Here is a 12,643-nt window from a genome sequence, read left to right as displayed (position 1 = left end):
CAAATAAAACTGTAAATCAATTAAAATTTTTCAATAAGCATACAGTTATGTTCACATTTGCTACAATCATAATAAGTACATTTAATTATATTGAGGCAAAAGCTTTGTTTAGATTTTAAAATATCCCTGACTGCAAGATTATGTATATATTATTCCCATTGTTGCTTATGTAATAGTAAATTAATCAAATTAAGTTACACTATCTAGAATAAAATAAAATGGAAATAATTGACTAATAAGATTCATATTTAAACCATCTTTATTTACAAAATGTTATTCTAATAATTGTAATTCCATTAAGCTTCAATTGGAGCAAAAGTATAATCACTTGAGTAAAAGTAGTTAAACTAAAAATGAGAGATAAAGTACTTTTGAAGGCAGGTACAAAATATTGTCAGGATTATTGTTGTGCTTCTGGATGTTCAGTAGCAGGCTCATTTGAAAGTGGAATCAACCCTGAAAGGAACTCACTTCTACTTTCAGAATGTGGGAGAGGGAGGGGGGAAATACAGCTCTTCAGGGGGGAGATAATGAGGAAAACACCACAATCCTATTGGGAATGGAGTGGATGGTGGGCCCAGTGGAAAATATTGTTGAAATGCTCCATATATGTTTCCTGGAGGAGGTGGAGGAAAAAAAGTTACTCTTATCATGAACTCATTCCTTGGATTACCTGGAAACAATGGACCTCTGATTGGAGGGAAAGGTGAGAAAGCAAAGCCAGAGCCAGTTGCTTCATTTTCAGCAGGGAGAGATAAATCAGGCACATTGGAGTCACCAAGATCAACTTTGGTATCATTTCTACTGGATTCCATTTCTGAAGACATAGGCCCATCCATTTTATCCAAAGGCAAAATAGTAGAACTTCTGAGTTCTGTTTGTCCAAATGGTCTACTATAATTGGAATAACATCCATCTTGCCTTAGTAGAGTAATATGTAGATCAGAATATGGTTGGACTGGTGGAGCCATCATCAACTTAGGGTTCTGTTCCCATGGAGTTGACAGGGACCCAATGTTATAAGACACTCTCTGAGGATCACTTATCCCGTCATAGCCTGATTCTCTTCTTTCATTGATAATCTGAGGGTCCAGAGAATCCTCTGAGCCTCTTCAGCCTCTTCCTCCTATCCTTGGAAGCAAAGGTAAGAGTCTGAGTGGACACTTCTTTTCCAAAAGAGGATCTCTCACTTCAGATGAAGGTCAACCCAATGGTGAGGGACCATTTGGGGAATTCTCTCTGCCAAAAGCTGTATCTGAATCATCAAGTGCAGAAGGGTCTTTTTCTACAAGCTTAAATTCAAACATTTTAAGTTAAGTTTTGTCTGTTGTGGGCATTTTGTTTCCTTAAATCATTGAGGTATCTTTCAGCACTCTGAGCTGCCAACTCATTATCATATGCTTTTTTATCATAGTACATAATCAGCCCCCGATTAGAATGAATGGTTCTCTCCAATTCTTCTTCAAGATCTTTGACTTGGCTTCTGAAGTTCTCCAGCTGTTTAGTCACATAGCTGATGTTTTCCTCCATTTTGGAAGTGTCTCCTCTCTCTCTACCTGGTAATTTTCCTCTACTATTTATTTCCTTTGGAGTTTCATTACATTTTCTTGATATAGTTCAATTATGACTTTAAGTTGCTGCTGCAGATTCTGATTCTCACTTTTAAATTGTGAATTTTTTGACTGCAAAGATGCTTGCTCTGTCTTAATATTTTTAATATTCTCTATAAGGTCTTCCTTTGTTTAAATGAATTCAGAAAATAAAGTAAAAATTTTATTTATTTATTTTTTGAAAGAGAGAGAGAGAGAGAGAGAGAGAGAGAGAGAGAGAGAGAGAATTTTTTAAATATTTATTTTTCAGTTTTTGGTGGACACAACATCTTTATTTTACTTTATGTGGTGCTGAGTATCGAACCTAGCACCCCGCGCATGCCAGGCAAGTGCATTACCACTTGAGCCATATCCCCAGCCCTGATTTTGTTCTCCTTCTAAGGTTTTAAAAGAGGTCTTTAACTTAGAAGCATAAAATCATCCCTTCAAATCTCCTTTTGGCTGACCCTCTAAGTGAGCACCAACACTCTTCATTTCCAATTCCAAGTTACCATCATCTGTTAGGTCTTCTCCAACCACAGAAGCCCAAGCTTTCATCTGCAGCAAGTGTTCAGTCAGAGACTTAATGTGATTTTCTTTATCTCTTAGAACTTGTTCTGCATGTACTTTAGAGTGTTCAAATGTCATTTTCTGTTTATTAAGACCATTTGCTTTTTCTTTCCATACTTCAACTTCTTGTAAAAGCTGTTTCTGACTTTCTTGAAGTTGGGAATTTTCATTCAAAACCTCTTTTATTGCTTCCTTTAATCCTCCTTCATTCATTTGAAATAGTCTCAAGATTGTTTTATCATCAGGTATTTGTGGTCTGAGGGACTTTGATTCATCTTCTAGGAACTTAATCCTTTTTGATATATCCACCATCAATTCATCCAGTTGAGAATGTTTAGTTTTCTCTTCTTTTAGCTCTTTTTTCTAGAAAGAGTATTTCATCCTCAAGTTTAAATACCAACCTATCCAAGTTTTCATAAATTGCCTCCAAATTTTCTGCTTCTATTGACTCCTTCACCACAATATCATCCTTTAAATATGACTCTAAGCCTTCATACTCTTTTTGAACAAGGATAACTTTTTCAAGTAGATCACATTTTTCTTCATTTAATCCAGAGTGTTTTAGAGCAAGCTTTTTTCTCTTCTTATGCAATACCTGCTTCTCAGAGACTGATAACTTCTCCACATAAACAAAAGAACAACAAAAAACCCAATAGCTGTACATATCACCAACTCCCACAGACAGCCATAAGGAATAGGGTGTGATTCCATGTCTCCCAACAATGCACACCACAACCCTGCTTACTTCTTCCAGGACCACCCCATGTAGGGGTGAGGGGCAGCCAATGCCCCTCCATCACACTAAGGCTACTTTGGCTATTCCCTCTGACACCACACCATGTGCTATCTTCTACCACCTTATAACCCAGTAGGACTCAGCAGATGCTAGAAGCATGCTCTTGAACTTCCAGAGCCAAGAGCTAAATAAATGTATTTTTTTCTATAACTTACTAAGGGTGATATTTAATTATAGCAACACAAATCATACTAAGTTTCAGAGAGATTACTGGTCAATGCATACCACTAAAAAGCAACAGTTCTGGGACTCAAACAATTGTCTTTAGTTCTATACCCCAATAGAAGCAGTTATCCATCAAGTGAAATACACAGAAACCAGGCTGCAGATTCCTCTTAACTTTCCAGAGCTGTTTTTGTTTGGATGTAAAAGCCACTAAATGAGAGTAGCTTCTTTGCATCTACTGCACCTGTATCAATCTACCTACTTTCAAATCAACTTCCTGAGCCTTTTCCTCATCTGAACATGCAGCTCAATCACACTTTAGTAATGCTAATAATAATATTCACTAATAGAGTTATTCTCATAATTAAATGGACAGACAGAACAGACATCAAATGTTGTTCCATTCATTTCCACTCTCCTTTACCCGTTTTTAACTAGAGGGGAAAAAAAGGAAGAATTCTTAAAAATAATTTCTCTTTGAAGGATTGTATAATTTTGAAATGGCAAAGAAACTTTGATAGCATATCAAATAGTAATAAGATACTGAACCACACCCAGCTAAAAATTGAAGTCTGGGGTAATTACCTTTGAGACTTTCCACTCTGTGGAAAGGGCACCTGGTCTTACAACTTATTTAAATTTAAGAAAGTTTTGCACCATTCATATAATCATTCTCCAGATCACCAGAGATGATGATGACAGATGCAGTACCCCATGCAATTCTTGAATATTTCCAGAGTTCAGAAACAGCTATTTGTGCACTTTTCTACAACTTATAATTTCATTTCCTACCAAAATTCTAGTACTGAAAATTTTGCTTTATAAAAGGTATGCATTGTCTTGTAGGAAATCAGTAGCACCTATACTTAGAAAATGGTAAGCTCTGTGTGGTGGTGTATGCCTCTAATCCCAGCAGCTCAGGAGCTAAGACAGAGTATTGTGATTCAAAGCCAGCTTCAGCAAAAAGCAAGACGCTAAGCAACTCAGTGAGACTGTGTCTCTAAATAAAATACAAACTAGGGCTGGGGATGTTTCTCAGTGGTTGAGTGCCCTTGAGTTCAATCCCTGGTATTCTGCTCCCCCCCCCCCAAAAAAAAAAAAAAAAAGATTAGTGTTTCCTTTTTGCCACGTGTTACCCTAGGAAATGGGGAATCTTCATTCCAGAGAAGGTACTGTGTATAAATTGTTAACTGAGAGATGTCAATTTGCTTGACAAAGGATTCCCACCATCAAAGTACCATAAGGAGTTTGAAGGAGACAGAAGAAGACTCAAGGAGAGATGATATTGGCATCTAGGGAATCTGAAAGATGGCTATTGTAAGTTCCAGCAGCATCCATTAATCAAATATAAACGGAGGGAAAATCAGCTCTCATGATTTTTACAGTAGAAAATAACTATCCTTCTTGGTGTACATCAGTGGACCTCCCCAGGGGTCCTCCAAGAACCCTACACAAATCACTCAGACCACCCAACCTCCAGTACTCTGGCTGCCAGCCACTCTGATTCACTGGTATTTATGCCAAAGCAGTTGTAAAATATTTTGAATATCTCCTGGGTATCATCAAAACTGCTTAAATAAGAATCTTTCTCACCCCTAAAAACTCATACATTTTTCCCTTGAGCTATTTGACAGTGTTTTCTTCCTAAGAAATACTAGCATCTGAAAGAAAGATCCAGCTCCATGAAATGCATCTCTTTCCTATCTTAAGTTTTCATCAAATTATGCATGTTAAAATTTAATTTAGAATTCATTCACAGCCTGATTAAAAGTCCTAAGCTGTGATGCTAATATATTTTAAAATATAGAGCTATAAGTTTTGTACATGTGTAAAACTATATGTTACAACACAATTAATCATTCATTTTTTTGGAACCATGTATTATTAATCTCTATTCTGATCTCAACTAGAATAATAATTCAACAATGATAGCATTACACAGATCATTAATGACAAAAGAAAAATTTTGGTTCTACTCCAGGAAATACTCCAGTTTATTAAACTACACAACAGTGCAGCACTTATAATGCCCTTAAAAATTATAGAGAAGACCAAAAAATGTGACCATTTACCCTTCTCCTTAATTCTAAACAATGAATTTGTTACCAATGGGTACTACCCAGTCAGTAAGAGTTTGTCACATGGAAAGTAATTAAAATAACCAGATAGATTTTTGAAGGAAAATATCTGCATTTGAAGACAGAAATAAAAGTCTTAATTTTCAAAAGAAAATTATTAGCTATTTGCAAATTTACAATTCCTTAAAACCATATCACTATGATTTCAATATCTAAAGTATGTAACAGCCTGTCAGTAGGCACCTGCTTAGACAGGAGGAGTGATCACATTCATTAAGAGGCGCCCAGCCCAGGGTTGGCATTGCACAACCTGTGCCATGTCTCTGACCAGAACCCGCCCTCACACGCTCTGAGGTGGGTCAGTCGGTCCCCATCCTCCCTTCTTCTGTTTCAGACTGAACAATGGAGAAGGAGCCATGCTCCCTCCCCAGGGAAGAAAAAAAAAAAAAAAAAAAAAGTATGTAACAGTGTCATGAAATTTTCCTCATCAAACAACAGCTTAAAACATAACCACACAGTTAACAGTATTTGACAATCAATAATGGTATACAACAAAGATCCATGCACAAAACAACTGGTCAAAACAGGAACAAACCTCTGAAGATGCAGGGAGATACACAGATGCCCAAGAAAGGCTGTTTCCATGAGCACAACAGGCAGCCGCACAGATCACATTGCACTTGGATTTCTGTTTTCATGTTCAAGATATGATGGGGTGCTGGGTAAAGCAGAAGGTCAACCCCAAGGGAGTCACAAGTTAAAGTCATTGACTTATCTCCACAAACATGATTTCCAATACCTGTAAGAGCCACCATCCAACAGCAGCTGAACACACTAAAAAACTCCAGTCTAAAGTGTATTTGCCCCTTCCAGCTTCTCCACCATGTTAGCCAGCATCTCCTGCAAGTTCTGCACCAGGAGGAACTGCTCTAGCACAAAGGTACAGATGGACAAGTCCTGGGAGATGTTCTGCAAGGAAAGTGGGAGAGGCATAAATATGTCACAAATGTCAAGCATCCAGGCCCATCTACCTTGGTGTCTTCCAGCTGCTGTCACAGAAAGAGTGATGGTGCTTGCTATTTCTGCACTGTCAGCTGCCCATCACCACAAGACACTGTCATTACTGCTCTTGTTTAAGAGCATGCCATGTCTAGAGTTTATATCCTAACACACACTGCACTGTAGCTTTGTCTGTAGTTCCTGTTGTTCTCTACAACACGGACTCTTTCTACCACCAGAGAATAAGAAAACAAAGAAGTTATGTCACTTTCCTAAAGTCACACAGTCACAAAATAATCAAGCCAGGCATAAAAGTTGGATTTTCCAATTCTCACATATTGGTTTCAAACCTACCAAGCATTCTGTTGATTTAAAAAATAACACTTAAGGTTGGCAAGTGGGAGGCAGTGACATACTTGTGTGTGTGCATGAAGGGGGGCAGCATAGAAGAGTCTTGAGGGCATCGTGGCATCAGAGACACAGCTAACAGTGGGTAAGACTGGGCTGCACAAGGGCCTAAAAACAAAGGGGAGCACTCAAGGCACAAGAGCAAAGTCTGAAATGCATGTTACACAAAACATTTTAAGAGCTACACACAACTATGGACATTTCTGAAGACTCTTTCTCAGCACAGTAAATCAAGATGGATGACTCTGCCTTCTTGGATCCTTTGGAATGTCCTGTGTGTCTAGAGTACCTGGATGCTTCTGCAAAAGTTTTGTCTTGCCAGCACAAGTTTTGCAAGTGATGTTTGCTGGGGATTCTAGGTTCCCTCAGTTGTTCTGAGTGGAGGACCCTTGTTGACTCTGGTGTTGAGGAGTATCCCAGTGACATCCTGATGGACAGGATTCTGGAGAGCATCAAGCAAAGGCCTTGGAAACCTAGCCCTGGTGGGGGCAGTGGGACCAACTGCACAAATGCATTCACAGCTCAGGGCAGCACTATGGCTTATTGTAGCACAAATGATTTACAGGGTTCCCAGTATGGACAGCAGCCTCAGGTGCAAGCCTCGAGTCCCCCAGTAAGGGGTACACCTCAGTTACCATGTGCCAAAACATTATATAACTATGAGGGAAAGGAACCTGGTGACTTCAAATTCACCAAAATGACATCATCATTTTGCAACAAGTTGATGAAATCTGGTAACTTGGGCAAGTCAGGGGGACCCATGGCTCTTCCCCCACCAACTTTTAGCACATTGTTCAACCATTACCTCCACCCCCACCTTAGTGCAAAGAACTTTATGACTTTTAAGTACAAGACAAAGAAGTAGACAAAGATTGCCTTCTGTTTGCAAAGGATATTTTTTTCTGACTGTGATACCCAGAGTGGATGAAAACTTGGCTGAAGGAATGTTGGCAGAGAAAGTAGGCATATTTCTGATTTCCCACATTGAGTTTAACTCAGCTGCTAAACAGCTGATGGAATGGGATAAGCATCCCCTGCCAGAAGTTGATGGCGGAGAATGTCCCTCAGCAACAGTCCAGAGCAGCACTGCCCCAAAGCTCTCTGACACCAAGAAGAACAATGAAAAGTGGCACTCCTTCACTTCCCTCACCATGGCAAAGAAGTCTTCCCATACATCCCAGAACTGCCACTCCATGGAGATTAGCCCTCCTGTCCTCATCAGATCCAGCAACCCCACAGCTGCTGCGAGAATCAGTGAACTGTCTGGAATTCCTGCAATGTCCCTTCTCAAATTCATATGAATACCACTGAGTTAACTGTGACCTCATTCCCAAGCAGCCCAGTGACAATTGGCTCCTCATTCATTTTCCTGTTAGATGTCCCCCCTCCAGCTGCCCTTGGAACTATGAATCCTCCCCTCTACCACCACATATCCTGGCTGTCATTGTCCTCATCTCCACACTACTGTTGGTGTTCCTGCTGCTGAAATGGGACCCATGGATCCACTGTACAGATTGCACATTTTCAAACTCAGACTCACCCAGTGTGTATGTGGCTATCCACCCATAGACTCCCAGAAAGCAGACGAGCTAGAACTGGGAATAGGGGAGCTGATTTTAGTGTTTGATCATTGCCAGAATAGCTGGTTCAAAGGGATGTCAATGCATACCACTGAGATTGGGGTTTTCCTTGGCAATTATGTGGCATCTGTCAGAAGGGAAGTGATAAATGCTACCCATGCTAAATTTCCTATGTCTACTGTGGGTCAGACAAGTTAGGGGATGACAAAGGTCAGTCCTCCACTGAAGGAGGGCCTTCCCAGAAGCTCCAGAGAAATGGTGTGGCTGCTACACCCATGGTTGTCTCTCCAGCTATGGTGTCAGCAGCTCACAACCAAATAAGTGGTCAAAGTAAGGTCCTGTTGCACCTTCCTGGGCAGATTACAGTCAACCAGGCCTGCAATGCAGTGATGGCAGTTGTGGCACATAATCAAGAATACCAAACAGGAGCACTGATGCCCATCCAGGTTTAGAATGCTACCAGCATTTGTGGGCCTGTCCCACCATTTGCTGGCCCCCCCACAGCCTCTGCCACCAATGGCAGGCTCTGCTGCCCATGCTGCTGCTGTCAGTTTCAGTCAAGCCGGTACCTCACTGGCCTGTGCTTCAGCCACTTAATTGACCTCCCCAAGTATCATCGCTGCCTCTCATGAAACCAAGCCCAGTGGCTAGACAGTGACCATTCTCCCTGGACGTCCCACAACTCCACATGATTCTTCATCAGCTCGTGGGAGCAGTTCAGCAAGGAAACTTGACAAGGACAGTAAAATAGAATAACAGGGTTACTGAAGCTGCCTTCTGGTTCTGCCACCAAATGGAAGCCCTGAGTATCCCTTCCAGCATTGCTGAAGTTGAAGTGGAGCTGGAAGCAGGGCTAAATGGTGATGAGTCACCCCTACAGGGAGCCATGGGTCCTGAGCTACCATTTGGAGGGAGGCCATGGCAGGGCCGGCTACAGCCCCATGGATGGAAATGGCCCAGTCACTGTAGCACCAGCAGGAACAGCCCTGAACCAAGAAGCTTTCCATCTGAAGACTAGCTCCCTGGACTTTGCAGGCCCATTGCTGCACCTCCTCATCAAGCATGTTCCTCACTGGGTCCTGTCATGAATGAATCTAGCCTGTTCACCTAGGTGGTGGTTTTCTATCCTCCCCAAAGTGAGGCAGAACTTGGGGACTTGAAGGAGATATTATGTTTGTTCATAAAAAGTGAGAGGATGGCTGGTCCAAAGGCACATTACAACACTATGGGAAAACTGGGCTTTTCCCAAGGAGGCATTGTGGAAAACATCAGAGGAAATAAACACTGAGAAGACTTGAAATCACATCACAAAAATGAAGAGCACAAAGAAGTCTGATGGAAAGAGCACATGTGTGGATTTCCCCAAGGTCAGGAGCTGAGCAGAGGGTTGGTGTGTGGCTCCTGAGTCTTAGCACAGCCACACTAGTCAGCAGAGTGAAGCAGGTGTCTGGGTTTCACCACTCAGTTGGGATTGTAAGGTGTACTTTTGCTAAGTAACCATTTTTGTATTTGTTTATTTTGTTTTGTCTTTACTTTTTTTTATATTTTATGTAATTTTATTTTTTTATTGGTTGTTCAAAACATTACATAACTCATGATATATCATCTTTCATACATTTGATTCAAGTGGGTTATGAACTCCCATTTTTACCCCAAATACAAGTTGCAGAATCACATCGGTTACACATCCACATTTTTCCATAATGCCATATTAGTGACTGTTGTATTCTGCTACCTTTCCTATCCACTACTATCCCCCCTCCCCTCCCCTCCCATCTTCCCTCTCTACCTCATCTGCTGTTGTTCAATTCTCTCCCTTGTCCCCCCCCACTTTTCCCCTCACAACCTCTTATATGTAATTTTGTGTAACATTGAGGGTCTATTTCCATTTCCATACAATTTCACTTCTCTCTCCCTTTCCTCCCACCACTCGCCTCTGTTTAATGTTAATCTTTTCCTCATGCTATTCCTCCCTGCTCTGTTCTTAGTTGCTTTCCTTATATCAAAGAAGACATTTGGCATTTATTTTTTAAGGATTGGCTAGCTTCACTTAGCATAATCTGCTCTAATGCCATCCATTTCCCTGCAAATTCCGTGATTTTGTCATTTTTTAGTGCTGTGTAATACTCCATTGTGTATAAATGCCACATTTTTTTTAATCCATTCATCTATTGAAGGGCATCTAGGTTGGTTCCATAGTCTAGCTATTGTGAATTGTGCTGCTATGATCATTGATGTGGCAGAATCCCTATAGTATGCTCTTTTAAGGTCTTCAGGGAATAGTCCAAGAAGGGCAATAGCTGGGTCAAATGGTGGTTCCATTCCCAGCTTTCCCAGGAATATCCATAATGCTTTCCAAATTGGCCGCACCAATTTGCAGTCCCACCAGCAATGTACAAGTGTACCCTTTTCCCCATATCCTCGCCAACACTTATTGTTGTTTGACTTCATAATGGCTGCCAATCTTACTGGAATGAGATGGTATCTTAGGGTGGTTTTGATTTGCATTTCTCTGACTGCTAGAGATGGTGAGCATTTTTTCATGCACTTGTTTATTGATTGTATGTCGTCCTCTGAGAAGTGTCTGTTCAGGTGTTTGGCCCATTTGTTGATTGGGTAATTTGTTATCTTATTGTTTAATTTTTTGAGTTCTTTGTATATTCTGGATATTAGGGCTCTATCTGAAGTGTGAGGAGTAAAAATTTGTTCCCAGGATGTAGGTTCCCTATTTACCTCTCTTATTGTTTCTCTTGCTGAGAAAAAAAACTTTTTAGTTTAAGTAAGTCCCATTTGTTTATTCTTGTATTTAACTCTTGGGCTATGGGCGTCCAAAGTACAGCATCCCTTTATGTTCAAAACACTAGAAAAACTAGGGATAACAGGAACATACCTCAACATTGTAAAAGCTATATATGCTAAGCCTCAGGCTAGCATCATTCTAAATGGAGAAAAACTGAAGGCATTCCCTCTAAAATCTGGAACAAGACAGGGATGCCCTCTCTCACCACTTCCATTAAGTTTAGTCCTTGAAATACTAGCCAGAGCAATTAGACAGATGAAAGAAATTAAAGGCATAAAAGTAGGAAAAGAAGAACTTAAAATATCATTATTTGCAGTCAACATGATCCTATACCTAGAAGACCCAAAAGGGTCTACAAAGAAACTACTAGAATTAATAAATGAATTCAGCAAAGTGGCAGGATATAAAATCAACACGCATAAATCAAAGGCATTTCTGTATATCAGTGACAAAACTTCTGAAATGGAAATGAGGAAAACCACCCGATTCACAATATCCTCAAAAAAAAAAATACTTGGGAATTAACCTAACAAAAGAGGTGAAAGATTTATACAATGAAAACTACAGAACCCTAAAGAGAGAGATAGAAGAAGATCTTAGAAGATGGAAAAATGTACCCTGTTCATGGATAGGCAGAACTAACGTCATCAAAATGGTGATATTACCCAAAATTCTCTACAGGTTAAATGCAATGCCAATCAGAAATAGATAATGTAGAAATAGATAAAGCTATCATGAAATTCATATGGAAAAACAAAAGACCCAGAATAGCAAAAGCAATTCTAAGCAGGAAGTGTGAATCTGGAGGTATAGTGATACCAGAGTTCAAACTGTACTACAAAGCAATAGTAACAAAAACAGCGTGGTACTGGTACCAAAACAGGCAGGTGGACCAATGGTACAGAATAGAGGACACAGAGACTAATCCACAAAATTACAACTTTCTTATATTTGATAAAGGGGCTAAAAGCATGCAATGGAGGAAGGATAGCATCTTCAACAAATGGTGCTGGGAAAACTGGAAATCCATATGCAATGAAATGAAGCTGAACCCCTTTCTCTCGCCATGCACAAAAGTTAACTCAAAATGGATCAAAGAGCTTGATATCAAATCAGAGACTCTGTGCCTAATAGAAGAAAAAGTTGGCTCCGATCTACATATTGTGGGGTCCGGCTCCAAATTCCTTAATAGGATGCCCATAGCCCAAGAGTTAAATACAAGAATAAACAAATGGGACTTGTCTTTACAATGTATAACTAAAATGGACACTTGTTTACAAGGCTTAGCTAATGTATTTGATTCTTTAAAACTGAAATTTTCTTGTAATAGATAAACTCTTTGGATTATGATTTTAAGAAATTAATTTATGAAATAAGAGCCAAGGAGAAGCTGTATTATCTCCTACTTAAGCCAAGAGATTCATTGTGCTGTAGAATGCATCTTCCTTCTCTCACCCATGTTCCCCATCATTACATTTTGCTTCCTTAAGACAGAAATGTTGGTACTCTAACTTGGGTTTTCCTCATTGGAAAACTAAACATACAACTCAGTCAGTATCAGTAAGGGCCTATGGTAGGGAGGAAAAACTCAAGAAAAAAAAGTTAGTGATTCTTTCTTTCTAGTTTGATCATGAGTCAACCTAAAGACTTAATCCTCA

The 12,643-nt window shown here is 40.0% G+C and overlaps 2 pseudogenes; one reads left to right on the top strand and one right to left on the bottom strand.

The window, feature by feature from the left end:
- Positions 1-400: 400 nt before the first annotated feature.
- LOC124098471 (melanoma inhibitory activity protein 2-like) lies at positions 401-6,661 on the bottom strand (annotated as a pseudogene).
- Positions 6,662-6,840: 179 nt separating this feature from the next.
- On the top strand, positions 6,841-9,466 carry LOC124098469 (E3 ubiquitin-protein ligase SH3RF1-like; annotated as a pseudogene).
- Positions 9,467-12,643: the final 3,177 nt, after the last annotated feature.

This window comes from Marmota monax, unplaced genomic scaffold (genome assembly GCF_021218885.2).
Source record: "Marmota monax isolate L192 unplaced genomic scaffold, Marmota_monax_Labrador192_F-V1.1 WCK01_AAM20220418_F8-fsc00117, whole genome shotgun sequence".
Lineage (NCBI taxonomy): Eukaryota > Metazoa > Chordata > Mammalia > Rodentia > Sciuridae > Marmota > Marmota monax.
The sequence above is the reverse complement of the archived record's forward strand: the minus strand, read 5'-3'. Positions and strand labels throughout refer to the sequence as shown.